Raw genomic sequence first — 27110 nt, 5'->3', positions numbered from 1 at the left:
GCCTAAGGAATCTCTTAAGATACTCCCAAATTATATTCCAAACAACTTCTTTAAGTCTAAATTTAAGAAGATGTCTAAAATTTATGGTCCCCTTAAAGGGCCAGGCAATTTAGTGTAGAGGGAGAATATGGGTTTTATAGTCAAATGGACATGAGTTCAAATGTTGCTATCATTTTTTCTAGTATTATGCTTCCATTTCCTCAACTGTAAATGGAAAGAACTTCCTTAAATAATGCGAACTTACTACATCTTCATGCAGTTCTAATACTGGATATGTTTTTCTGTAATGATTTTACAGACATTTTGGAAATGATTTCAGCTTTCCACATCTTCCTACCTGTGGGAAAATGTAAATATCTTTTGATGCCTCTCTTTGGTGTCTCTCTGTACCTACTGCCTAGTTTTAGACCATCACAATGTCTTACTTGAATAAAGAAACAACCTGTTAAGTAGTCCTTCAGACCACCTGTTCCTAAATTCTTTCTCCACTTAGCATTCTTAAAACAAAGTATCCCCTGTTTAAAAATTTTCAGTAGCTATCCATTGCCTTCAGGATAAAAACCAAATTTTTGACCCTGGCTTTTGCCTATATTTCCTTCTGCATATTTCATCTATTAGTTTATGTCTTTCATTCTGCATTCCAGCTCTACAGAAATACTTAAAGTGACCCAAGTGTGCCCTATCTCCTGCCTGGAATGTTAATCCTCTCCTCTCCTGCATTCAGAATGTGCCCTGGTTACATCTTCTCAAAAAAAAAAAAAAAGCCTTCTTTGCCCACTTCCCATCTTGATTCCATGCTGCTTTGATGTGCTGTCCTATAATGTTATGCTGATCTCCCCAGTAGTCTGCAAACTTCTCTCACCTCCAGAGGGTAAGCTTCCTGACATAGGATTTTGTCTTTTCCTTTATATCCAAACACAGCACACTATATGGACTCAGTAAATATGGCTTTCAATAGATTGAAGCAAGGAAACAAAGGAAGAAAAGAGTGGAGGAAAGAAGAAATGCTAGCTTATTATCCTGGAGAAATTTGTATTCTAGATAAAGAAATATTATCCCATAATATCACAAAAGAATAATTATACAAACTTCATTACCTAGCACGGAACCTTGTCCATAGAACACAATCATTAAATATTTGTAGCTTTGATTCACTGACTAAATAAATGCCACCTAGGTACTTAGCTTAATATGCAATCTGCACTGGAGGAAAAGGGCACTTTTTTCAACAATGATTTTAAGTGATGTTGTTTGCTATCGAGCTGTAACAGTGTTCAGGCAAGAAATTTTTTTCTACCTTGGTGTTTTGGGAGGACAGCTGCAGTGTGTCTGGGAAAAGTCATTTTCTTCCGAAGAATCACCCTCTCTTTGCCTGTCATCACACAGCCACCTTTCTGATGTGGCTGGACCCAAAGTATGCTAAGCCACAGTGTGTCTGAGCCACAGGATCCAGAGAGGCTGACTCACTAGAACAGGTAATTAGGAAGCAGTAGGACATGAGACAGGAGAGGAAATCTAATTTACAGCTCGCTGGAGAGCTCTGAATCAGTGTGGAAGAGAAGTGAAATGGAAGATTAAATTATCTGTGAGCTCACTTCTCTAAAATTATTTAGTCTGTCCCTTTTTTTTTTTTTTCATTTAGAAAACATATGCTGTGAATGCAAGGATTTAGCTTCTGCTTCTGAAGAGTTGGCAGCTGGGAGCAGTTTCTTGAAACCACCTGGAAAGGATAAAATTGGCTTTAGGATATCTGCTATTTCAATAAGGGCAACGACGACCGAGTTCAGGAAATGAAGGAGATGTCCGGAAGCTCTTAGGACCTTCTAGCAGCTCAAGGGTATAACTCTGGCCCTTGTGTTAACAAACTTCAAGGGCTTAGAGGCACCTTGTATTGATACAGCTTCCTAGAGCCCACCAGAGGGGCCCTTTCCTTATGTCCTGTGATGCCTAGCTGCTGAGCCACAGGGAACTCGCAGAGTTATGTCAATTGTAGAAGTAGATTAGTCTTTGCCTTCATGCTTATGGACTTATGTTAGATTTTTGTTGACTGAAGAGTAGTAACCCAGGCAACAAATATAATTCATTCATTCAAGAAATATTGGTCAATACGTATTCTATAGTAGACACAGTTCTGAATACTGGGGATGATGTGGTTTTAAAAGCCTAAATATTATGTTTCTGATCTTATTTATAACTTCCAACATATTTCTGATCTTAGAAAGCTCATTCTAGAGGAGATACAGTAAATATATTTAAATGGTTGAAGAAATTAAAAAGAAAAAGAACCTGTGATAATTTCAGATAGTGGCAAGTGCTGTGAAGAAGAATTAAATAGAAAAATGGGGTAGAGAGTATGTGGATGTAAGGTGGGGAGGAGGGTAATTAACTAGAGTGGTCAGGAAATCTTTTTTCCGGGAAGGTAGCATTTGAGATGAGTCTTGAGTTCTGATAAACTGGTAGTCCTGCGAAGTTATGAGGAGAAAACATTCTAGACAGATGGAACAGCAGGTTAGGAAAACAGTAGGAAAGATAAACAGGAGTGAAATTATGTGAGACTTAGGAAGTCATCGTTAGGCATTTGAATTCACACCGTGGGCAATGGAAAACCATTGCAGGGATGAAGCAGGGGAATGATTGGAAACTATTAGAGGGCATGAAATGAGATAATGGGAAACCACTGGAAGGTGTGAAGCAGAGGAATTATGGAAAGCATCAGATGGTATAACGGGGTGGGGGGAGGGGAATAATTACCCTGGCTGCTTTGAGGAGAATGGATTTTGAGAGGAGAAGGGCAACAAAATGAGCATGAGCTTGAACTGAAGAAAGTTGATGCTGGAGATTTTTTCTGTGCATAGTTCCCTGGGACTATTAAAAACATCCATGTATGATATCTCCTCCCAAGCATAGAACATTATAATCTAGTAGCTGTTCATGCAGTCACTTCCCTGTACTGCTACCAGGAAAGAGGTCTCTGGGATTCCTTAGTAAAAGCCTTCCTCTAGTATTACTGTAAACCTGAAACTGAGAGATCAAGAGTCAGTGAATTCCAACTGCCTTGCCTGTGTTAATATAGTCTGCCCTGAGTTTCACCTCTGTCTTAAGTACTTCTTCCATCATTGAAATTCAACTCCACATATCCAGGCCCCATAACACAATAACTAGTCCCCACTAAACAATGCTAGGATTCTAAAGTCCAGAGCATGCTCAGAGTACAGCAACCTGGAGTATGTCCAAGGGACCTAAATATAGAGGGACAAAATTTTTTAAATGGTTTTATGTCACCATGTTATTTTAGATTGTGTCAAATTCACATATTGACAGCACATGCTTCCCTTCCAATGGATAGAAACAAACCATGTCATGAATTACAAAGTCAGTTCGAGGACCAATTTCCTGTTGCTGGCACTGGTCACCCAAATTGCTAGTTCCCTCTTTGCTCAACCTATTTTGAGAGACTTTGGTTCTTACATTTAATACCTATAATCTATTGTCTGTGGCTCAGCCCACTTCTGTTCCAAACAACCTGCTTGTATGTGACTTCTCTTTACACCTTCCTTCCTGAGTGCAGTCAACAACCTTGAATCACCCTGACTCATTGCATCTAAGTCTCTGTGTCTCCCCTCGCAGCCTCCCTCTCTTTTGGGAATTACTCAGATTTCCTTCCTTTCCTTTTAACAGACAAAGGGCAAAATGTTCAAATTAAAAGTCAAGTTTAAGAAGTAAAAGAAAATTAGGGAATACGTTTAATAAACCCAAGTAATATGTATTAGTGTCAGACTCTAATCATATTTGACATATTAGTGTTGTATATAAATGTAGATGTTAATGTCTTTGGGATTTACATTTGCACAGAGCTCAGCTAGACCAAATTAACTGAGAATAGAAGGAAAATAGGATAATGCCATTGTGTCAAAAAGTACCAAGTATGGTTTACCAGATTACCTTCCCAATGTTTATGTGTTTTGAATCAGTTGCTTACTTATCATGGTTGGAAAATTGATACAGTACCTATTAATTACTCAACATTTTGGAAAATATGTTTCAAAAACCAAACTGTATTTTTAAAAATATCCTTTTCTAATTCTTCAGTCACAATTACACTATTTTCTTCTAAAGACCAGGGCAAGAGTAGGTACAATATCATTTTTTTTTCAACGTTTATTTATTTTTGGGACAGAGAGAGACAGAGCATGAACGGGGGAGGGGCAGAGAGAGAGGGAGACACAGAATCGGAAACAGGCTCCAGGCTCTGAGCCATCAGCCCAGAGCCTGATGTGGGGCTCGAACTCACAGACCGTGAGATCGTGACCTGGCTGAAGTCGGACGCTTAACCGACTGTGCCACCCAGGCGCCCCAAGGTACAATATCATTTTAAAAGTAGATGGGAAATATCAAAACCAAAGTGAATTTCTGAACTGAAGAACAATGCATCTCAATTTGAAAATGGATTTTGAATGGTCTGAGCATTTGCTAATTGTGTCTTTAAATTATAGCATGTAATGTAGATTTGCTTTTAGCATTTTAAGGAGTCAGATCAAATACAAAGATTAAAAGTAACCAGAGCAATTTCAATCTGGGTCATTTCATATTTTGACTTATCTGACCCTAAGATGGATGCTGTTGAGAGTGGGCAACTCAATGGAGAGAATGTAAACAAACTTTGGGCACATGCTTATGATGTGAGAATGGATGAAAAGGTTGTTACAGAAAACTGGCCTTACTTCGTGACTAAACTCTTTCATTCTTTTTTGACAATTAGGCACTTATCTAAAAAAGTTATTGCTTGTTGGGGCGCCTGGATGGCTCAGTTGGTTAAGCATCCAACTTCAGCTCAGGTCATGATCTCACGGTTTGTGGGTTGGAGCGCCACAGAGGGCTCTGTGCTGACAGCTCAGAGCCTAGAGCCTGCTTCAGATTCCATGTCTCTCTCTCTCTCTTGGCCCCTCCCCTGCTCGCACTCTGTGTCTCCCTCTCTCAAAAATAAATAAACATTTTTTTAAAGTTATTTCTTGTCAGTTACTATATTCTTTAAGAGAAGGATGAGGTAGGTTTATAAATGTTCAATTAGTATTTGTTAAATAAGTGAATGAATGAATGAATACATTTTAGAAAGAAAAATTTTTAAAAATTATGATAATAAGAATATCATTCTTCAATTAGAGAAAAATAATTTCTTTATATATAAGAAAGGAATGTTACTTGAAACACACCAAATAAAAATTATTATGCTGCTTCTCTTTTATTTAACAAAATATATAACCAGTAATAACAAGAATAAACTTGTATGTATGGTAAAAAAAAAAATGCTGACAAGTTGGAAATAGGATCTGTGGTAATAGTAAGTGTTTCTAGTTCAATATCACTGATACTGGGTAGAAATATTAAAGACTAACACCTGTCAGCACCAGCCTTTACGGTCCTCTATAAGGACTAAGGGATGTTAATATCCCTTGAAAACTGGCAATTCCTGGGGCGCCTGGATGGCGCAGTCGGTTAAGCGTCCGACTTCAGCCAGGTCACGATCTCGCGGTCCGTGAGTTCGAGCCCCGCGTCAGGCTCTGGGCTGACGGCTCAGAGCCTGGAGCCTGTTTCCGACTCTGTGTCTCCCTCTCTCTCTGCCCCTCCCCCGTTCATGCTCTGTCTCTCTCTGTCCCAAAAATAAATAAACGTTGAAAAAAAAAAAAAAAAAAGAAAACTGGCAATTCCTGAAACATAAAAATATTATTTAAAAAATCAACAAAGGATAAGATTATTTTCTAAGTATAGAAAGAAACTGGGCATTGTAGAGAAACTTTCAGTATTAAGGATTTTAAAGTGGAATAAAATGTTTTCTCTGAGAACAGATGGTTCTCACATTGTAATTGTGTTATTGTTCCCTGCCAACTCATGTGGGTATTATCCAAGGATACACAGGAAAAAGGTAAACCATTTCCCTTCAGGTACACTAGAGTAGTAGAAAGAGCATTGAATTGGGGTTAGGAAACCTGGTAACTATTCTTAGCTGTGGCATTAGTTAGCTACGTGAATGACCTGATAGAAATCATATTTTCTCTGGGTATCAGTTTCCTCATCTATAAAATGAGGGCATTGGGCTAAATTATATTTAAGATCCTGGTGTGCTTTCTATGGTTCTTAATTCTCCTTTTTTTTTTTTTTTTTTTTGTCTTTTTCCAAATGCTCAACTACTACATTATTTAAGGTATATTTCCCGGTCTCTCTTTTTTTTTTTTTTCCTCCCCTCTCTTTCTTCAATATATGGGATAGGAGGACACTGACTAAGTCTGATGGGCGGGAGGAGGAAGAAAATCAGCTACAGGAAAGGTTTATATCCCCCTCTACAAGAAAACTTAAATATAGCTACTACAGCTTTGAAAGGAATGGTTTATGTCCAAACAGCATTTTCCAGACAAGCTCTGTACTTTTTTGCCAACAGAATTAACTTTAAACTGAACGCAGTAGACAGTTAAACAAGAGTCGGCACTGGAAACAGCTGTGAGTAGACAAGACCAGTTACTTATAAGGTACTGTTTTTTACTCATTGAAATCTCCTTCAGGGTTTATTTGTTTCGGGCACAAGTATTGTGTGGTCATTTGACTTTTCCCTCCACCTCGCCTCTATTCTGAGAGAAAACACACACTTTAAAATACTTTAGTTTCTTGGCTGTATTGTTTTGTGGCTGTTGATATTTGAAGCTACTAGGATTTGGTTTTGTTTTGTTTTCAGGAACCTAATGATTGTTGTTGTTATTTTATTTTGAAGCTTAGTTTAGCTTTGTCCTTTGTTGCATCTTGTCATGGGTGGTTTTATGTTTTGTTATTCATGTCAGATTAAAAAAAAAAAAGATAGGCTTTAAGATTACGGAATGTACAGAATGCTCTTGATTGAAGGGGAGGGACAGGTTAATTCATCTTCGACTTCAAGTATAGAAACAGCATAGTGCCAAGTCAGAGCAGCTCCAGGCACTTGAACTGACTTGGTTAAGGCTCACTGACCTCATTACAGCTTGGTGGATCTGACCTGCGAAACACACAATTTTGAATTAGGGTTTTACCTTTAACCTACTTCTATATTTGGGGTGCCTGGGTGGCTCAGTCCGTTGAGCTTCCGGCTTTGGCTCGGGTCATGATCTCATGGTTTGTGGGTTCAAGCCCCACCACAAGCTCTATGCTGACAGCTCAGAGCCTGGAGTCTCCCTCTCTCTTTGCCCCTCCCCCCTTGCCCTCTGTGTCTCCCTCTCAAAAATAAATAAACATTAAAAAAAAATTACTTCTATTTTTAATTGTTCATTTTAACCCTTCCTTCCCTTCACTTCCATTTATTTTTAAAAATTCTGGCAAGACTTCTTTTTTTTTTAATGAGGTTTATCTTTGTTAAGTTCATCCATCTTAAAGTGACAATATTTCCAGTATCTCAAATCACTGAGCTATGGAGGCTCTCAGAGCAGAAGGGGAAGAGCCCCCAAAAAAAAGTGGCCATGGAGTGGACAGAAAGGAACCACTGTCATCTGAAATGTCACTCTTTCTCCGGAGGCCTGGCTAGTTAATATATAATATTTGCTGCTGGCCAATAAACAAGTCATGAGACAATTAAGGAGTTCTACATTTGTCAACTTTCCAAAAAGTAAAGCTTGCAAGTTTGCCACTGAAAACTGCAGAGGTTTTAGAAAGAATTTAGCCATTTTTGGATAGTTAACTTTCTGAGGTCCAGTATATATTTTGATATCTCTCTGGAGGGAACTAAATTCAATTTAACGTTTTCTGAATTGCCCAACCTTTTCATCATGGATACACATTGTAGAATTTTTCTAAACGTAATGATGCATTGGGGGCCTATTCTGTGGTATGCACGGGTTTTACTCCTTTTGTCAAAAGGTCACATAATCACTATGCTTTATTTTAATTGTGTTATTTTTATAGGACATTTTTTCCTCCTGTGACCAGCATCCATATGGAAATGTGACTTCTTATGGGTGTGGACAGTTTGCATTCTTCTAACAACTCCCTGCAACCTTATCCACATCTTTATAATTATTATTTCTTTTGTGCTATGCATAAGAAAACCAGAAAAAAAGTTTATAAAAAAAATCATGGAAGGAATGAGAAGCAAGAACTTTATTCGAGGGGGCAAGAGATTCTCTTATGAGGAAAGTGCACAGACCAAAGCGCATAGACACGGTGACATCTATTTTAGGTGCTCAGGAGACTTTTGGTTTGAGTCCAAGTCCTTAGTTGTGTTCTGTAGTAGAAGTTGCCATGGAAGTGGCTCTGGGATAAGTAAGGCGTTACTGCATCAGATACAGAAAGTGTTGTCTGTTCTCCTCTTTATAAAGTTACTGGAGGTATGTGTCAAGGAATCAGTGACTAACCAAATCTCATGGGGCAGACTTAATATCAATCAAATACTAAGTATTTTATTTTAGTTCCATTTACACATTTGCTATTCATACGCATGTGTGGCTGGGAAATAGCATAATAATTCTTTGTAGGAAAGAGTTAGGGAAAAGGAAAAATATTTCTCATCTAGTCTATGCAGTTCTGTGTCATTATGCTTTAAGGAAAAAATACATCTTTTGCCACTGTTTCGATAATGCCTTGATTTCTTTAACCATATCCTTACTTAGTTACAACTTCTTTTAAGTTGAAAATGTGATAAAGCATTGAATTTAGTAGCAGAATATACCATTTCCTGTCTTTCAATATTTTTTTATGTTGTGCGTTGCAATGCAAAATCAATCACTGGTTTCTCAGTGATCTTGATAATTAATCCCACTCTATCCATGACAAAAATTAAACTGGGCATATTAGAGAGATACATGAAGCTATAAACTGAGTCCAGAGCAATTCTAAATTCCAACTTTAATTAGAGTCCATTGCTAATGACTTGACTATATAGCTTATTTGGAATTATGTGTGAGGCCTTTTGTGTTAGAGGCCTTTTTTGCTCAAGCTCTTTTTTTCTTTTTTTTTAAATGAATATGTATATTTTTAATGTTTGTTTTTGAGAGACAGCATGAACAGCGGAGGGGCAGAGAGAGGGGGGGACAGAGGATCCAAAGCAGGCTCCACACAGACAGCAGTGAGCCCAATGAGGGGCTTGAACCCACAAACAGTGAGATCATGACCTGAGCCAAAGTCAGAGGCTCAACCGACTGAGACACCCAGGCGCCCCTTTGCTTAACTTCTTTTTAAAATACAATTTTCATATAGTCAGTGTAAAAATTGTTACTGGGTATTAAAGTATCTTGTGCTGTATATGACAGACTCTTTCTGTTTGAAACAATGAATTAAGGGACTGCCTTTTGTCTACAACAGTGAATTGAGGGTCCACATAAATTTAGAATCATTGCCTAAAAGCTAGAGATTTTGCTTTTTTTTTTTTTTTTGCTTCTTCATTCCTTCAGTTAAATGGCATGGGTTATTTTTGTTTTAATATTTATTTATTCATTGTGGGGGGCAGGGAGGAGGTGGAGGTGTGGCAAGAGAGAAGGGAGAGAATCCCAAGCAGGCTCTGAGCTGTCAGCACAGAGCAATGGTATGGGTTCTTGTGAAATAAAATGTTATTCCAATTGAAACATAACTCTTTAAAGCTGAAAATATGCTATTTGATGTCGATACAATGAAGATTTTAGTTTTTACTTGATTAAGGCTTTCAGCCTAATTAAAATTTAATTTTCACATGCTCACCTAATTAGGAAACCAGCCGTATGAAGGGATATGTATTTTATAGTAGGAACTGTACTGTCACAACTTAAAACTACTGAAAACTCAGCACCTTTTTGAGTGTACACTTATGAAGATTTCCATCTAAAAAGTGCTGTTTAAAACTAGAAAAAGAAGAAGTCCCTGAAGTAAGTCAACACCTGTTCATGTTCACCGATGATGTTTTAGAAGGGTCTCTCTTGACACAGCCTTGTGAGACTGCTCCAGAAGCCTCAGAACACAGACCCTCCTAAACTAGAATTCGGTGAGTGAGTGCATGTGTTGCAAGGAGGTGTCAGGTCCAATGCTGTATGTGGTGGACAGGGGACAGAAGCTATCAGTAATTCCTTAGTTGTTGAAGAGAGAGATGACTGCTCCCTTCTCATAAAAATCAAAATTTAGCTCATTTTCAATTTTAATCCCTCAGAAAAGATGCTCAAACTGACCCAGGTATGTTCTTATACATTGGCCTTTGCTTCATGTACTAAGTTGGTACTTCTGGACAATTTAGGAAGTGATGTGGTCAAAGACCAAGATTCTTTTCATTCACTTTAATCACGCAATAAATGTTTGTTGAATGAATATAAATTCCAATTCCTAAATTGAAAGGGCCTGAACAAAAAATAATGCTAAAACCATCATGTTTTACTTCATTTCTTTTTAAACATTTTTAAAATGTTTATTTATTTTTGAGAGAGGGAGAGAGACAGTGTGAGTGGGAGAGAGGCAGAGAGTGAGAGAGACACAGAATCTAAAGCAGGCTCCAGGTTCTGAGCTGTCAGCACAGAGCCCGACACAGGGCCTGAATTCACAGACTGTGAGATCATGACCTGAGCTGAATTCCAACACCCAACCAAATGAGCCACCCGGGAGCCCCATGTTTTACTTCATGTTGTATTATTGGAGTTATTTGTTATTCAGTTTATTATTTGGTTATACTAAAACATAAAAACTTCTTTAAGTGATGCCATTAATAAATTATGAAATTGCTATTGGCAAACAGCAATTTAGAACTCTGAATTGCTATAAAGAAAAGCGTCAGATGCCTATAGTCGATAATAATTTAAAAAGCAAACTTGGGGGTGCCTGGGTGGCTCAGTCTGTTGAGCCCCTGTCTCTTAATTTTAGCTCAGGTCATGATCTTACAGTTCATGGAATCAAGCTCCATTCCCTGCTCTTAGCATGGAGTCTGGTTGAGATTCTCTCTCTCTCTCCCTGTCTCAAAAATAAATGCATGAAATCTAAAAAAAAAAAAAAAAAAAAAGCAGTTTGAAGACATGAAAATATCAGCCCTTTCCTCTATCCTTTGTTTATTTGACTGAAGGTATTGTGGAATTTATAGTGCACTTGCTACAAGCAGAGGCTGCTATTATTTATTTTATTAACATTATTTGATTTATTGTTATTATTGGGAAACACAGCAGAATATTAGAAGAAAAAATAAATGTGGACTGAGTCTAAGACAGTTTTTCAGGCCAAATCTTATTTTGGTGATCTTAAAATTTTAAAAATTAGTTTTTAAAGATTATGTAAGTTATAGAGCTCTTGGTAAACAGTGGTATGTTTCCAAATTAACAAAAATAATAATAGTATTTCAAGGGAGCAATTTTCATTTTGATTTACCTTCTCTCTCCAACCTGCTTGCTTCTGAATGCATTTAATTCCAAAGGTATGTTCTGTGGTCTTTCTCCGTGGCACGGTGCGAGTCCAGAAGGAAGACAGCATCTATGTGTTCTCCATCTCCGTGCCTGAAGCTGTTATAAGTAGATCTGAATACAATGGAAAGGAAAACAACTTTCCTGCATACCCGGGGTATAAAATGCCCCCGATAAATCGCAAGAAAGTTAACAATTATAATGATTATGAAGACAGTGACAATATAAAAGGAGAACTAAATTATCACCAATTCCACTCTCTAGGGGATTCATTGCTATTAGGTTTCTTTCTGTATCTGTGCACATATAATAGAGTGTCAATGTTTTGTTTTGTTTTGCTTTTACAAAATTGTTTGATACTGCAAATTTGGATTCCACCTTTTTTCATTTAACATTTTATTGGCAACTCTTTTCTATATTAGAACACTGTGGGAAAGAATAATATACAGCTGCATAATATTCTATTCTATTCTATGGCAATATCAAAAGTAACAGAATACGTCCCCCACTGTCGGGGGCCTACATTGTTTCAGTGTGTTCTGTCATACATAAAATAAGGATAAGCATTCATTTACATGTGATATTTTTTGCTCATGGGATTAATTTAGAATTGTAATGGCTTAGAAATTTGCAAGTCTAAATCCCTTTTTTTGCAGCATAGGGGAACTAAGTCCAGAAAAATTATTCATCTAGAACCAAGGCTTCCAACTTTTAGTTTAACTTCTATATTCATCCAGAAGTAATGACTGGATGATAAATTTAATCTGGGGCAAGAGGTAGAAGCATAATTTCCTTCTGTCTGAGTAAGAGGTCAGCCATGTACCCTATTCTCTGAAAATCCCCAGGGAACAGAAGTGTTCTCATACTAAAGAAAGAACTCAAGATTCCATGCCAGAAGTCTTTATTACACAAGGGGTGATAAACATATAATAGCTATGGGAACATTTTTAAATAGCTGTCACTTTGTTAATGAGTATTTGCTAAAGCATTTCCTGGGCCACTAGTGTTTATGGAACTTTTAAACAAAATATTTATAAAGATGAAACTGGAATTTGCTTCATAAATTATGTCCTTTTACTTGCACCTTTGTTTTTTCTCAGTGCGCAACCAATGTTCAGGCCTCTGCTACACCAAACAAACAAACAAACACTCTACTTTCTCAACCAACCTCTCTCTTCCTGATGCCAGGAAGAATTTGTTTTTTTTTTCTTCTGTTTTTGCTTTTGCTTTCCGACCTCCCTCTGACTATAAAACTCTTTGAAGTTTGGCATTTATTTCTACCACAATACTCAGATTACCTCTCAGAGGTTGCTAATGATGGCTAAATTAACTGCTAAATCCAGAGCTTTTCATCCATTGCTCACCTCTGCTTTTTCTGCCATTGATAATGTTTACTGCCATGCTCTTCTTGACATATTTCTATCTTTTAACGTTAGGGATCTTGTACGAGCCTATGTTTGCACCCTCTTTCTTCACTTTCTTTAGAGGGCTCCTGTCTTTTTTCCTACCTTCTTCCCCTGGGTGCCTATGTTTGTTTGATTTACCACCACTGTATACTTTCTTCCTCATCCAGTCCCATGGCTTTGACTTAAAGCCCAATCTAGAGATCTGGTCGGCGAGACCTCTTGTAACCCACAGTTAGTATAAGTTATAATACAAGTTTCCTTTCTTTTTATGCACAACACTTGTATTAGGATTTTCTCCTTGGCAGGGAAGTGGGCTACACTTCGGTCCCAGCTTGACTGCACAACCTTCTGTGGTTGCCCTGCTAGTCAGAGCTCCCCATACAAGGCTGTTTCAGGTATTCTAGTACTGCAAAATCCATATCATTCCCTTACTCCAACCAGCCCTTCATCCTTTATCTCCTTCCTCACTTCCTATGCAACCAAGTGACAGTTAATATAGAATTTTAAAAACTACATTCTTTGCATTCTTTTTCATTCCCCTGACCACTACCTTGCTTAGAATTGAATTATCTCTTCTTAACCCACTGTCTCCTTACTGGTCTTCCTCTCTCCAATGCATTGCCACTCCAGATATCTACAATTAATATATATATATATATTATTATATATATATATATATAATATATATATATATGTATATATAGTATACATATAGTATATATATATAATATATACATATATTATATATGCCATATACAGTATAGAATATATACAGTATATATAGTATATACTACCTATACTATATAGTATATATAGTATAGTATATAGTATATATAGTATAGTATATAGTATATATAGTATAGAATATATACAGTATATATAGTATATACTACCTATAATATATAGTATATATAGTGTAGTATATACTATATATAATATATAGTATACATAGTAAATAGTATATATAGTATAATAGTATATATAAATAGTATATAATATGTAATACTATATATTACATAATATATATATTATATATAGTAAATATAGCATATTTCCCCCGAAATTTTCAGTGAATCCTTAATAGATAGTTAAAAGCAGGAACTGTGGAATTTATTTACAGGACCTGAGGCTCAGTTCTGGCACATTTTACATGTATCATCCTATGCAAACTACTTACCATTTCTAAGCCTTCATTTTCTCACATAAAATAAGCATAATAAGTGTACCAATAATAGGTAATGTGTATCAAACCCATATATGCAAGGGCTATAGTGCTCTGTGCATGCCCCATGCATTCCTTCATCCAGTAGCCAATAGAATACATTTTATCGGATTTATACTAAACATTCTTTAAAAATGCAATCCAGTGAAAGAGACTGGTTTATTCTTAATGAGTTCAATTTGTTTTTTTTTTCAAGAAATCTACTCTAAAGCTAAACCTAGACCTTAGCCCAATTGCAGATGATGTAAAACAAAAGTTAAGTGGGTGTTTTATTTTATTTTGAGACAATGGCATCTTCTGGCTCATTCTTTTCTTTTAAGAGGAGCAATCAAAGGAAAATAAATTGTCTTTTTTCTTTTTCTTCTTTTTTTTATATAACTACAAACTATATGCCACAAATGAACATTTTTCTTTATTCAATGTTTCTGTGTGACGTTCTTTGTTTATTCTTTATGACTCACACTTATAGTCACAAAACAAGTGGAGGAGCCAGGAATCTAGCCCAGATTTTTGACAATAGGCTCTCTGCCTCATTTTTAGACTGCCTCTCTTTCTGTGAATTTAATAATCCATGCAATGACATAGTCAAATTTAAGTGGAAATACTCCAGAGTAATGACTAAGGGGTTTCAGACGCATTCCAGGAATATTATTTCGCTATAATTTTATTCTAGAGTAATGGATTGATTTTGTTTTTCCAAATCGACACATGGCCTCTACTTTGGGTAGATATCCTGACCATTTGTCCTTGTATGCAGTACCAATTTTTTGAAAGCTATTGCTAGTGTCTTCTCTAGCCCTTTCCCCCCAGAAACTAAGTTGTTTCTCAGAGGACTTTGGCTCATTTTTAGCATCAAAGCTTCTGTGGTTTATTTCATTTCCTTAATCTACTCATTAATTACTTATGAATGGAAGTTGCCTAAGTCATATAGTATGGAAGTTGGATGGGGTCTTGGATCTTGTAATTAAGCCCTCATACATTTCACCTAACCAAAGCAGGCCAAACTAGGTGAAGAGCCTTATCCATGATCACAGAGCAAGTCTAGAGGGTGTTTCTTCTCTCTAAGAGTGTGCGCCTTGTTATACTGGCAGCTTCTTGGAATATTAAATAGTCTCAAAATCACAATGGAAATAAATCTGAGTCTTCTCTTTCCTTCTCCCTTCATTTCCCAGTGTCAGCAGGAATAGCTGGATTCCAGTGTGAAAAGCAGAGATCTACCCTCTTTTTCATTCATAGGAGCTGCTTTTTGGTGGAGAAAGCCTTCCAAATGCTGTTTACTTGACTTTAAACTTCCTCAGCTCTTGAAATGGGAATTACTGACAGCCTTCACGAATGGAATAATTAAATATTTATGAATCCTCCCAGAAGTGCGACCCCCAGTGCACCACAGTTTTCTCTGAAGTAAAGTAAATCTCTGTGTTGGAGATATATTGATACATTTCAGAAAAATATCAGTATTATGTTGTGGCAGTTATATAATATGTAATGTTCTTAAGAACACACACACACACACACACACACACACACACACACACACACGCATGCACAGAGTAGAGAAATGGCTTGCGATAACTACATTTTTAAGAATGAATGTTTTCCTGGGGCTCCTGGGTGTCTCAGTCAGTTAAGCATCCAACTTCATGATCTCGCAGTTTGTGAATTGGAGCTCCACCGAGGGCTCTGTGCTGATAGTTCAGAGCCTGGAATCTGCTTCAGATTCTGTGTCTCCCTCTCTCTCTGCCTCTCCCCCACTCATGCTCTGTCTCTCTCTCTCAAAAATAAATGAACATTAAAAAAATTTTAAAAGAGTGAATGAATGTTTTCCTCCCTCCATGAAGATTTGTCACCATGTCTGCCACTTTTTCATATAAATACCTGACCTCAGCCTTTTTCTGTTCTCCCCTTTGTATTATTTGCCACTCATGGTGGCCTTTCGGCCCAAAGTGTTCCTCAGCCTTGCCTTTCTTGAGATTATGACCTCTTCTGAGATGCCTTCCCTGACTCCATCCCTACCCTTACCTCCCAACATTGATTTCTATGGCTTTCACCACTTTACATGTTAATTTCGTACTTACTGGTCCACTTTCCTAGCTGAGCTGCACTGTAAGCTCCTGGAGGGCAGGGACTTTATCTTACAGATTTGTATCACTGGCACTTAATGCATTGCCTGACACCAGATGACAAATTTAGGGGCCTGATATGGCTCTAGTCTTGTTGTTACAAAGGAACATACATCCTGTGTGAGGTACTCTCACACAAAGATATGTTAAAGGATTAGGTAGCCTGTTATGACACCAGACATCTGTTTAGTTGAATGGAAAGTATAAGGACACAGGCAACGGCAATGAACTTCTTTTTTTCCCCTCTGGGTAAAATATTCCAGGTTTTTGCTCTACATAGATCTTATTTCATATTTACTCAGATTTCGTAATAAAGCAGGTGGTCATTCAGGTGTTTATTTTTTTAACCACCTTCACTCATTTCACCATTCAGGTGGTTTATTAAATTTTGTGTATCTTACTTTTTCACCATTTGTCAGAGTTTCAGCAGTCCCTTTATGTGATGGAGGCTTAGGCTGAGTGCTGAAATTCGAGAAATATTTTGATATTCACTCATGGTCTGTTCCCTTACATTTTTTTTTCAAATTTCATTCATTATATGACAAACATTGCTTCACAAAAAGGATAATTTAGGGGGAAAAAGTGCTTTGGAGATTTTTGTTTGCAGCAGTATTTGAGTTTCAAAAAGTTAGCTCCATAAATCCTCAGGATCCAAACCTTAAACGATAACAACAACAACAACAAGAACAGCAAAATAAAACTGATCTCTTTATCCCATCCCTAAAAACAGATAGTGGTTCTCATGGCAAGAAGCCAAAGAGAAGAATCAGAGGGAAGCAAAGGGACTTTAGCCGCTTAAAGGATGGTGGGATTCTAGAGTAGGGGCTCCATGTTTTGCCACACTCTACCCCACTGCCTGAACTAGGTACCTGGAAGACAGAACGGGAAACCTGGACCAGACTGGGGGAATCTAAGAGTAGAGGAATCCGTGAATCACTTCCTATATGTAGGACCTGGAGGCTACAAAACTCAAATCATCTTTTAGTGCTGTTCTACATCGTACCAGGATATTCAAAATGGGTATGTAGGCAGGCATGTCCAAAACAGCACCCCCCCCCACCCCAGCTCATCCCATGTCCTCAGTGCAGCCAAGAGAAGAGGAGAAGAGGCAGTGAGAGTCAAACTTGGAAGAGCCAGGGGATAGGGCAAGGAAGACAGTCCCAGGGTTTGTAGACTGAAGGCCAGGAACAAACCAGGAAAAAAAAAGCATCTTGGAGATGTCTGTGGTGCAAAGGATGATGATAACAGACCAGATTCCCACTCTCCTCTATCCAAGACACAGAATCCTAGAAGTACCCAACATCAGATGGCTCCCAGGAAAGTGGCAGCCCTGGATTAACTAAGGTTACATTTCAGCCACCTGACAGTATAAAAGGATAAGGAAGTTAGATTTTATACACTTGATTTTGTAGACCAACATCTATTCCTTCCTTCTACATAAATCATTGTTTAACTTAAACTAATTGTTTTTAGCTGCCTATTTTACTGTAGAAAATGCTAGTATAGAAATAATGGTTAAAAACCTTATCAAAAGTCTAAACTCATTTTTCTTCGAAGTTGGAGAAACATCAAGGCTAGAGAGACAAAGTGTAGGATTTACCCTGTTTAGGTCTTGAGCATTGAGGTGAGAGGATTAGGGATGAAAAGAGTAATCTTATAGGAGAATCTCTACTCTAGACAGCTTAATAGAGCTTCATATTTTAGTCTGTATTTCATCCAAATTCTGATCTCTAAGGACCAGAAACATCTGTTATGTTTCTATTCCTTACCAATGTTATCTGAAGTGACATAGAGAAAATATTGAAATATTGGTAAATTGCTCAGAAGGATTGTTGCCAGCCTAAAAGTGCCTTATAAAGTGAGCCCATACTGTAATGAGTGATCTTTACCCAAGTTCTTAAAGCACAGCTAAGCTGCCCAACAAGTAACATCTGGTCCAAGTCTATGGGCTCCATAGAGATCACAGACAGAAAGGGAAAAAAAAAGTCACTTACTGGCTTTCTGAGGGAATTGCAGTTTACTCAGAGTAAAGGCTAAATTTGGACTCACCAAGAACTTCCCTATGAAGATCGAAGTCCTGAGAAGTTCTTAACGCAACTTACTGATGTGAGAATTTTCCAAAGTATGGCCTGTTTAGGTTTTCACTGGTCCTCTGGGACATCTATGGAATTTCTTGGCCAAAACTTGGCAACTGCCTGTGTATGGCCGTTTCCTATTACCCAGTGTGTAGACAAAGAGGGGATGGTATGCAGAAGTAGACTTGTATACAGGGTGGGGCAAGAGATTGTTACTCCCTGCAAATGTGAATGCAGGCTCTGAACAAAAATCTTTTCTGAGAGGCCAGGCATGGCATCCCACAGGCTTAACAACATTGGGGTATAATCTGGGAAAGCAGTCAGCATCAAGAGTACCATGGTGTGGCAAATGCGATCCAGACAGACAGATAAATGTCAGGCAAAGATTGTATACTAAACAGGTCAAGCAGGCTTTTGTTTTCAGAGAAATTAGTCAGCAGATTGGCTGCAGTTCAGGGTGGGATCTTTCTTAAGAGTGAAATGGAAAACAAAATGGAGGCTCATTGAGCAACTGGGTATTAGACACTAGATAGGAACTAAGACACCAAAGAAGCAAAAATTCAGGTTACAGTAGGAGCACCCAAAATCTAATCCTAGAGAGTGTGGGGAAAGGCTGAGCTAGCACAGAGAGTCAAATAGTAGTAGAGAGAAGCAAATTACAAGTATTGGTAATCAGGGAAAGCCAGGTGTTCTGCAGGACTGTGCCCAGTCTGGACCTCTGATATGCACGGTAGACTACCTATGGAAAGGTCTTAGGGGTGGGGAAGTTAGTGCCAGCCATTTTAGTTCATTCCCTATAGAGACTGTTATTGGGGATTATGATTGCACCTCCAGGAGATGCAATGTTGAGGATTCTTCAAAATCATCTTGAGAAGTCCTATTAAACCATCAGTATGATATTTTCTCTTCTAAAGATCACTAGATTTGTACATCTCCTTGCTTTATGATATAATTTAGAATGTTTCATTGCCTGTTTTCCAATGCCCTGATTTTAAATATTCTTTTCTTACACTCTCTCAATAAATCTGTGGGTATTAGATATTTTTAGCAGATACAAAAATCACCTGAAGAACTTAAAATGCAGATTTGTGGGCCTGTGCCACAGTGTCTGATTCAGGGAACCTGGAATGGGGCCTTAGGATATTTTAACAAAAACTCCAGGTGATTATGATGCAGGTTATCCATGGACCACACTTCAAGAAGTCCTACTTTAAGTCACCTAAATGCCTTGGAAAATCAGACAATTCATTGGTCATATTACATCTCTTAGACCTCCTCTTGCTTTCCAGGTAGCAGTACAAATTATCCTTTATCATACCACATTGTTTTGGGGTTATGAAAATGGTCCTTATAATGATATCCTGGGCCAAAACATTGAGAGTTTTAGAGTACAGTTCCAAACTCAATGTAGATTTTGTTTGGGCTCTCTTTAATTTTATTGTATCATTCTTTAAAGGGCAATTTATTTTTATTGAAATTTAGATCTATTCTGGGATATGAAAATAGCTCCAATTTATACCTGAAATATAAGATTACATCTCTTTACTCTTCCCAGAGTGAATGATCTCTCTTTCTAGTTTATTAGAGAACCATTTATTCAACTGCAAGCATAAAGATAGCTGCAGACTCTTGGTAGAAATTAAAGAGGAGTATTCGGGATATTTACAGTGTCTGTTTTAGAATTGGAAGCTGGGCAACAAGCAGTCATCACATATGGGAAAGATTTATGTTGCCTGAGTGGGATCAAGTTTGATGTAGCATAAATGGTATTTTCAAGAGTTCCAGTTCCCTAGATTTTCCATGGCCACAGTATATGCTCTTGTCTCTACTGAGAAATATGCTGGGCTAGGGGAATAATGATTAAATATTCTTCCAGGCACTCTAGTCAGAGCCTTTTGTTTTCAGCCAAGTTTAGTGTGACTGTTTCACATATGATTTTGCTCTTCATGAACTGGTTTGGAAAAAATGAAAGCCTAGTCTAAAAATAAATACCTCAAGCATTTAACCACTAATCAGTAAACATTTGTTATTGCTAAGGTCTATAAGAACCAAATAGTAAGCCTAGTGCTGCATATTAAGTCGAATGCTAGTCACAATTCTGTTGCGTGCTTGCCCTTTTTAACCCAACAAAGAAATAAGGAATCACAGAAATGAAGGAGCTCTCTGAAACAGTGTATACAGCAAATTGACTTAAAAAAAGTAAAGCAAGTAGAATTAGAACTAAGTGTCCATATTTTGGGAATCTATGTAGTCTTCTTACAATGTTTTTGGTAGTGGCCTTATTTTCAGCTTTATACATTCTGTTTCCAGAGCATTCATAGGTAGAATATTAAGGCATATTTGAGGGGAAAGATAGGAGGCAGTAATGCAAAATATTGCTCTTTCCCAATAGTGGCTAGGATTTGATAGATGACCCCAGAAAAGAAATTATAGGTGTTAAAATACTGAGTCATGAATTGTGTTTACCAAATATTTTCAGCTGTCACTTTCCAGTCACTAATGGAATTATACTTCTCCCTTCTTTTGAAGTTAGGCATGGCCATGTAACTTGCTTTGGCCAATGAAAAGTGAACAGAAGTGATGTATCTCATTTCCAGGTAGAAGTTACAGGTGCCACTGTCCAGATGATTATGTGCCCTTCCTACTGCTCTGGGATAGTGGAAGCACGTAGCAGGGTCCTTAAATGAGCAGAAGCCCCTGCTAACCCACAATGGGAGTGGCGGTAAGAAAAAAAAACTGTGTTATAGAATTAGTTGTTAGTGCAAGCAACATTTAGACTATCCTGACTAGTACAAGTATAGACATGGAGGCACAAAACACCTTAAGTGTTTTGACAGAAAATGGGGATTTACCAAGATAGAAGCTGTCAATAATGTATGATTGTGCATTATATCATTTAAGGGAGCTCAGCTCCAGGCTGATGGAAAGAACTGTGTTCAGTTGTGGAGTCAAGTCTGAGTTCTAAGGAACTAAAATATATATTAAAATATATTTATGTTCATTGCTATATATAATAGCAATATATAACAAAACTGTCAATGATGACATTTAAACATTGAAAATGGGAGTGAAGAGGATAGAGATTCTACTTTTCCTTTTAATAATTCAAAAATTTTTAATCAAATGATACTGAAGAAATTTTATATTTAAAAATACAAATATGGGAAAATTTAATACCATACACCAATAAAAATCTAAAATTTTAACAATTTTTAGATAAAGCATGGTGATCAGGATTAAGAGAATTCAGGGGGCTTTGGGTGGCTCAGTCAGTTAAGTATCCAACTTCGTCTCAGGTCATGATCTCACGGTTTGTGAGTTTGAGCTCCACATCAGGCTCCATGCTGATGGTACAGAGCCTGCTTTGTATTCTCTCTCTCTGTCCCCTCCCCCACTGTCTCTATCTCTGAAAATACATAAATAGACTTTAAGAAAAGACTGTATCTGACTACATTGAAAGATAAGCCTTTAAAAACAAAACAAAACAAAAACAAAAAAAGAAGAGAGAATTTCAGAATATGTTGGTTCTGAAGAACCTCCTAAAATCTTGGACTTGGAAGGAACATGGAGTATCATTTTTTACCTATATAAAAGCCAAGGCACACATAGTCTGCTCATAGCATAGATTGCTCTAAGGAAACTTTGCCCACTAATTGTTTTTTATTTTTTTGATTCTAATGTAGTCTAAGTATGTTAGAGTATGTTCCAGTTATTTTTTTAATGTTTACTTTTTATATTTGACATACAGAGAGCATGAGTGGGGGAGGTGCAGAGAGAGAGAGGGAGACAGAAGATCCAAAATGGGCACCACTGACAGCAGAGAGCCCATGTGGGGCTCAAACTCAGGAACTGTGAGATCATGACCTGAGTTGAAGTCAGACTCTCAACTGATTAAGCTACCCAGGTGCCCCAGAATATGTTCCAATTCTTGATTCATTGTATAATCTCTTAAAATTCTCTTAGTTCTTTCAATTGGGCCCCCAAACTTGTCTGAATCCTCAAAAAACTCTTTTTTTCCCTGAATTCCAGCCCATGGCCCCTCCTTTTCATTTCCCTCTGTTTTTAAATCCTCTCTTCCTACTTCAAGCAGTTTCTTTTCTTGATTTTCCCAGTTTTCTCTACCCATTACCCAGATTCTGTAAAACCAAAGCCAAGAATGGAGCGGGGAGACTCTAAATGTTCTTTGGAGTGAAAAAAACCAAGAGTCAAGGACAAAATGCTCTGCAGCAATCAAGAAGAGATAAGACGTGGGGCACCTGGGTGGCTCAGTTGGTTGACTCTTGATTTTCTCTCTTGATTTTGGCCCAGGTCATGATCCCAGGATCATGGGATTAAGCCCTTTATCCAGCTCAGCACTGAACATGGAGGCTGCTTAAGATTTTCTCTCTCTTTCTCCCTCCCTCTGGCCCTCTCCCCTGCTCATGTGCCCTCTGTCTTTAAAATAAATGAAATTTTTAAAAAATTTAAAGAAAGAGGTTAAGATGTGAAAAAAATTATACACATTCTTTTGTTTCCCTATGTTTGACAGAGTTATGAGAGATGAGCTTTCAAGGAACTAGACTTTGCTTATCTGACTCATTGGTTATATTTTCTGTATAGACAAGGCTCTTTAAAAAAAAAATGAATGTTGTGGTTTTCCCCTTGAAAGTAGCTAGAACTAATTAAAGGATAAATCATATATTCTGGGCCAACCATCTATGGAGTATGCAGCTTAATGGCATTTTAAGGGATATTATGACAATCTATGGATTATGTTCCAAAATTCTATTCACTTAGGAGACATTTCTGATATGTCTTCTGTCTCAACATCATCCTTGTTTATCTTTATTTTCTTAGGAAATATCTGATCTCAAAGGGCTGTTATATTTCCTGTTTCAGAAATCCAAGATCATCAAGTTGATTTATTACAGTACAGTTTGAAGCTCTGTCAGATCTCATTGTTATGCACCACTGAAGGACATCAGCAAATTGCATCCATCAACTAATATTTGGACTTGTTTGACTCCGCCATTATTTAATTAGGCTCAAAAATGTCACATTTGGCAGAGAACTCACTGTTTTTTGATATTAAAGAAATTCTTGTTGAAATAGAGGAATATTTTTCCTGGCCCCATAAATTAGAGACAGTAAGATTAAATAGAGAGTTGACAGATATAAAAGAAGCAAAGTTAGTTCCCAGTTATATAACACCAATAAATTTTTACAGAATGAAATTTGTATTAGTAGGAGGTCATAAATGTTGCAGCATATGCCATTCACTGCCCTCTCTACTTGCATGAACGTGAAGTAGTACAGCATAGATGTGCTTTAACTTTGTTAGGTAATAAGTTTCATGCACTTATTTGAGTATAAGATATCTCTAAAACGTATATTTCAAGAAACTGCCAGCAATAATTCTAATGGCTGGTTTACAATAAGTCTCTATAATGGAAATCCTTAAGGAAGCAAAGTTGGGCATGTCTCCTAGATCTTAAGAGGATTTCTTCTTAGAGACAGACATACACTTTGATTTGGGGAACATGGTTTTAAAATGCTGGGGCTAGGAGGATCCTAAGCTTGCAAGATACAGCCCAGATAAATGAAAATGGGGTCAGCAGGAGTTTGAAACCTTATTCGCCGCAAAATAACCAAAAGATAAGATAGTCCTTCCTTGTTTAGTTTTGTTTATGGTACCTGGCAAGCTCTTTTCCAACACATTCTATTTTTAAACAAGTTTTCAATTTTAAAACGATGACCCTCAGTTTGTATATACTCTTTTTTATTTCGGATAAAATATGTGATAGAATGAGATGAGGCTATTTCCTGTCACAAAAATAGAATGCTCTTGTTTATATTTTGAAAAGAAGAAATGAATAGTCCCTAAGTTTGTTTTCTTCAATATTAATCCACTACCCATGGTGCACTAGGTATTGCCCAAGACATACACACACAAGACGCAATGCCTTCTTTGTAAGAATTTATAAGTCATTATAAGCATGTATAGTAAAAGGAAAGGAATAGCAAAATGATAGGAGTACAAATAAGAAGATTTTGATTGAGAAGAAATTGTGATTTTATTTAACAAGATGAGGTAATGACTAAGAAGAGGTCCCATATCACTCTCGCCGTTTTCTTTAGGGAACAGTATACCCTATGCTGAAGGAGAAAGGCATGTCTAACAGTTTAATGACATAATCTAAATGTATACCAGAGAAGGGATAAAACCGTATATTCTGGAAATTTGAGGGGGAAAATCATTCTTTTTTCTTTATTTACAACAGAAGTATCTATTTTCTATTACTATTTCCATTGTTTTATAGTTGTTAGAGTCCACTGAAGGTAGCTGTGTAAGTCTTCTATAATGCAATATACATCTGTCAGGAGGCTATCTGAATTCCATTGAAATAATAAAATGGTGGAATGAAAAAGAGATACTATATTCCACTAAAGGTTAGTTTGCTGATATTTTCCTTAAATGTTTATTTATTCATTTTGAGAGAGTGTGTGTGTGCACATGCAGAAGCAGGGAAAAGTCAGAGAAAGAGGGAGAGAGAGAGAATCCCAAGCAGGCTCCATTCTGTCAGTGCAGAGCCTGCCACGGAGCTCTATCCCACAAACTGTGAGATTACGACCTGAGCCAAAATCAAGAGTCAGATGCTTACCTGACTGAGCCACCCAGGTGCCCCGCTGATATTCTCAATATTTTTTTTGGTAGCATTAGTCATGAAGCCATTGGCATAATCAACAAAGTACAAATATAATTGTAGTGTATGATGCTTTTAAAATGTGGAATCTTCAAAGTCTTTTTGCAGATTCTTTTACTTACATTATCTTGACCATTTTAGAAAACTTCAATTATGTGATCTTTTAAATGATTAACACTGAGCCTGTAACTGTGTTTGATCTCTGTGTTTCATCTCATCAGTGGCTTAGTGAAATGTTGTGCAACCAATAAAATAAAGGTCTGCTCTCATGCACCTGTGGGGTTATCCCCCTCAAAGGGCAGCCTGAGAGATCTAGACTGGGGGAAAGGAAAGGCTAACATTCCTTAGCCAAAGATCTTTTCATGGGTAGTACACAACATCCAGTTGCAAGGAAGCTCCACCAAGTGTACAGAAGGGCGTCACCTCTCACTACAATATTTCTTCCATTCTGCATTACATTTTTCACACTTCAACATTTTTGAAATTGGCATCTGTGTTGGAATTGAAGCATACATTGGTACAGAAATTCATACAAAGGAATCAATGTTACCTAGAAGCAAGAAAATATGGTAATAACCTAATGAGCTTTTCTTCATCATTCTCTATCTTGGCTCTGTTTTCTATTCCCTTCCTCTTTCTCCCACTGAACACCATCATGGCTTATTGAAGACCATGGATTATGGATTCCAACAAACTAGATTTGAACTAGAGTCATGATTGTGGGTTGTTTTGGCCCTTGCTTTTTTTTTTCCATAGTAGATTAATAATGCCATTGTTAAAATCTTGTTTTGGAATCTAATGAAATAGCACATGCAAAGTTTCTAGTAGAAAGAATACGTGTAGTAAATGATAGTTGGATCTCTTTTCTGGTATTTTGGGTGCCCACCAGGCTCCAATTGTCCTGTTGGAACTTCTTATTTTACTTTTCCATCTCCCTTATATAACCCTCCTTTCTCTGTTGTTAGGTAAGTGGACTTCCATGGAAAAAAAAAAAAGAAAAACAGACGATACAATAACAGAAGCAGAAACAAAGATTCTTCTTTGATGTATAGTGTGATATAGGTCTAAGTTAACATATTCTCAACTGAGTAGAAAAGAAAACTGTATCCAGTTCTTTGGTTTCTAACTAATAAGGGTCATGGTTTAAGTATCCAAATTTCAGTTTAAATATCAAATTTAACCTTTCGTTGAAAATATTTTAAAAACTGAGATAAGAATACATAGATTCTTTCTAAACATCTATAAAACTCGGAGATATTAGTGGCATAACACAATAAAGTCGTTTCTTAGGAATAGCACATTAGCCACAAAAGCATAAAATCTATGTCATATTCCAAATCCTGCCCTAACTCAGACCACAGTGGCCAGACCTGTAATCCAAATAATTTAGTCTTTTGGACCCATATCTATTTTTGAAGGCAACGGCAGGTTATTAACTGTTGGCCATATAATTGTCCTTGTCCCTTTTATAGAAATCATAGAAACACAAGTTAGGACTGAGACCCTTAAAGTTCGGCGACCCATTTTTTTTTTTTTGGCAGGAGACACTGTAAGCTTGTGAACATAAGTTTCACACTGCTTGCGTGGGTTTTAATAACTATTTCTTTAGGTTTTGACATAGTCATTGATCTGATTTTAGTGGCAAATTCTACCTATCATGTTTCTGTTTGTTATCTTAGTTAATTGGAAATTTGTAAATAGGCAAAAATTTTTAAATATTCATTTCCAAATCACTGTGGCCTTTCTTATACTTTTGCAGTCAGAATCTGAAACAAGCCTATTTGCATGCTAGTTTCTCACTCAGAGAGTATCTTTTAGGGACCATCCAGACTTTGTTAATTTTGCATTTTTAATATGACTACACAATATATATATCTATCCCAAAAGTAGGAGAGCTGTTTTCAATTAATATAGCATGGTGGAAAAAAATAAGCTAAGAACCAATTTCTATACATGCATAAGATAATAGAAACATATAACCCAAACTAAAAATAATTTCTAGTATTTCTTTGCTTAAGAACACTCAACTTACTGTATCTATATCTTACATTAAATCTGCTTTCACCGTTCACATATATTCATCTTGGATAGTCTCTGGATCAATATAAGTGCACTAACTACTTAATGGTTACTTGGTTACATTGATCCATCACCAGAGAGTGATTAATGTCAATTCCCTGAGAGAAGGGTTCTCCACTGCATGTGGTGAGGTGTGTGGCATGAAACTAGTCCCTTACACTAAAGCCCTGA

General features: G+C 37.1%; 1 protein-coding gene across 7 annotated transcripts in view; it reads left to right on the top strand.

Moving 5' to 3' along the window:
- Positions 1-27110, top strand: part of ARHGAP24 (Rho GTPase activating protein 24) — a 661374-nt gene that overhangs the window by 434088 nt on the left and 200176 nt on the right. Inside the window, exon 2 of one of the 7 annotated variants that reach the window (XM_019829278.3) lies at positions 6434-6521. The exons of 5 other annotated variants lie outside the window; for them this stretch is intronic. The gene's annotated coding sequence lies outside the window, so the exon portion shown is untranslated. Of the gene's footprint in view, positions 1-6268; positions 6522-27110 lie in introns of those variants that run through there. One more of the 7 variants, XM_003985212.4, reaches the window with a different exon arrangement.

The sequence above is a fragment of the Felis catus genome, chromosome B1 (genome assembly GCF_018350175.1).
Source record: "Felis catus isolate Fca126 chromosome B1, F.catus_Fca126_mat1.0, whole genome shotgun sequence".
Lineage (NCBI taxonomy): Eukaryota > Metazoa > Chordata > Mammalia > Carnivora > Felidae > Felis > Felis catus.
The sequence above is the reverse complement of the archived record's forward strand: the minus strand, read 5'-3'. Positions and strand labels throughout refer to the sequence as shown.